Consider the following 3,185-nt stretch of genomic DNA (forward strand, 5'->3'; position numbering starts at 1 on the left):
ATAAAGTGTCCTAAGTCAAGTTTCTTTTTAATCCATCTAATAGTTTGGACCAAAAGTCAGCGAAAATGGGACAAAACAAAATAGAAATTAAAGCATTGTATATACCTGTTACAATGTAAGGATATTATAATAGGAATATGATAATTAATTCCCAAAGAAATAAGAGAAAGAATAGCTAAACTATAAAGGAAAAAAAATGAAGAGAGAAAAGAAGCAAAGTAAAACCTTTATCAATAACAATCACAAGAGTTTGGAAGTGGAAAGGCAGTGGAAATATTCTAAGTAACAATAAAAATTGCTAGAGTGGATAGAATATGGATCACATTTTATCATATATAATTTTGAAAAAACATACTAGGAATGAAAGTTTCAAAGTCATGATTTAAAACACTATTTGGATTATAACTAGGCAGTATAGCTCAGCGGTAAAACATTGGCCTTGCATGTGTGAAGCAGTGGTGTGACCTCCCAAACATTACAAAGTACACACAAAGTACACACACACACACAAACCACATAAACACACATATACACACCACATACACATATTTGGAATATAGATTTTATCGTATTAAACGGAGGAAATTATCACAAATAGTAGAAGTATGTTCTATTGAATCATAATATTGCTCGTACAATTTAAAAGTTTAGTAGAAATAAAATAGTCACAATATACTTCGATTTTAATAGCTTAAGTAAATTGAAAATTAACAGAAGAAATGGGAACCTTTGCAAATAATTTAAATAATAAACATTTTGAAACATGTGTCCTTCTATTTTGAAAAAAGATTGATGTTACTGGTGTGTTAACTCAAGATTTAGAATATGATAGCAAGGTGCTGTATATAACAGTAGCGGTGGCTATACCTCTAATCAGTTCACCCTGAATAGTTTTATAATAAGGTCACAGAGTTTCCCAGTCTCTCCCGAATTACAAACTCTATCTACACTTCCCACCAGAGCTAGAAAATGGATGCCACAAATCACCATGCCGAGCTCAAACTTTTTTTTAATTCAAGTAAAAATATTTCCAAAAAGTGACCAAATAATGGAGCCTTTCTTAATATGCGCTTTTTAAAAATACAGTAAGTATTTGTTACCTGGACAAATATGTTTATAAGTATAAGAAAATAAATTTATTTAACATCATTAACCATATAAAAAATAAGAAAACAATTTTTAAATAGTCACACGTTAAATATTATAAAAGCAAAATATATGTGTCTGAATAATTTACATGTATAAAAATCATGTAAAAATAAATTAACTAATTCTACAACTCTGAAAAAAATGAATTATCCTAAAGAAACAAATGAAAACATTTAAGCCCAAAATTTGAAATTTAGAAAATAAAATGAAGTGTACTCTTTAGATGACTTAATTAAGTGTAAACTCTCTGTATATCAATTTTATAATAAAATTGTATGAACAAAGAAAGCAAAAGTACCCAATGATCAATAGCAACAGCAAAAGCATCAGTAGTTCTTGTTTTGAGTGTACAAAAATATCGGTGGAAGATATAACAATGTTCCTTCCCTAAGAAATGTATTCACGACCTCATTTATGTAACTTTAACCCTTGTGTATATTACCATTACAGTAAAATTAAATTGAAATTAAAAATAAACCAAAATATATACCAATTAAGAATTCTTAGAAGCCATTGGTTAAAAACTTTCTAAAAAACTTCCTTAAATACCCAAGGAATATACTTTGATGATACTATTTAAATACTTCAACTTCAGCAGAAAAGTAAAAAGTTTGAAGTAATAAATCAGAATATATTACTATTAAAATAGTCATAAGATGAATTTATAGTGATATTCAAATATGTAAGAAATGAGGCAATTTGCCATTCATTTGCACTTAATAAATAAAGAATTTTCTAGGTCTTTTTAAATTATCATAAGTTTAATGAAAAAACTATTCTGTCACATCATATGATAATCAGATAAAGCTGATATTAGAGCAAAGAACAGATTGTACTAAGTTTTTGAATGTTCATGTATATACTTATTTTGGTTGTGGGAAATTGTGGGTATTTCAACTTGTGGTATATTTTTCTTGCTAGGCCAGCGTCATATCAGTGGTTAATTTTAGGATAGGGGTTTTCTTTCCACAAGAACATGCACCTGATTTGTCCTTTTAGCATTCCCATCATCAATGGCATCAGAGTTGCACACCAACTTGTCTAGCCTGCTACCTTGACTGGCCTGGATCCGCAGTCCTTCCAATCTTAGTAACTAGATAGTGAAGGATGGTGGAAATGATCCAATGCACCCAGCTTAGATTGAGAAGGAATTCCACTAAACTTTTGGCCTGGGTTCTGTTCTCAAGCCTCCTCAGTAGGTAAGAGTATACATGGGAACCACTGGTACCAAGCAGTAACTATTTTAAAGCAATTAGACATGTATATGACTTAGGCTTGTGATTACCTCAGGAAATGAATAAAAGAGCAGTGAAGCATAGAGGACAGCCAGAATTTTAACTAGGTACTCAGAGGCTGAATAAGCTTAGCTAGCTACTCGGAGTCTGTTCAAAGCCAGTCCAATCATGAAAATACAAGCGATTATCTAAAAATAAAAACAGAAGTGGCTGAAGTGGTAGACCACTATCCTTGGGCACAGAAGCTGAGTAATAGTTCCCAGGCACTATCAAGCCTCAAGAATGATGAATGCATGCATAAGCACATGCACATGTGCGTTTGCATACTCGCATGCACATGAACACACACACACAAATGAGTATTCCAATGTGAAGTTCTTTACTTTTTACCTTGCTATACTTTATTTCCCTGTATTAGTTCACAAATTAACAAAATCAGCTAAGGACCTATTTACATAAAATTCATCATGTTTCTCTAAAATCTACTCTCTTTTTGGAAGCCTGCATTTATTTGACCCAAAAGTAAATTATTCAAGAAGTCAATTCATCACTCTCAAGTCTACAGTATTTAGATGATTGTTTAGGTTCCTCCTAGCAATATGATTTTGTGAAATCCTGTATCAAGTAATATATTTCTTTCACTAGAAGGGAAGCCTCTGTCAAATAATTAATAATAGGGTTTTCTCCTCTTGGCATGCATCTGTAGTTATATTATCTTCATATATTTCATGATCTGTGTATGACAAAACTACCGTGAAAGTAAAAACACCCTTCTCAACGCTTAGCATTTGTATGCCATTC

This window comes from Dipodomys spectabilis, unplaced genomic scaffold (assembly GCF_019054845.1).
Source record: "Dipodomys spectabilis isolate Male_0828 unplaced genomic scaffold, ASM1905484v1 ptg000376l, whole genome shotgun sequence".
Classification (NCBI taxonomy): domain Eukaryota; kingdom Metazoa; phylum Chordata; class Mammalia; order Rodentia; family Heteromyidae; genus Dipodomys; species Dipodomys spectabilis.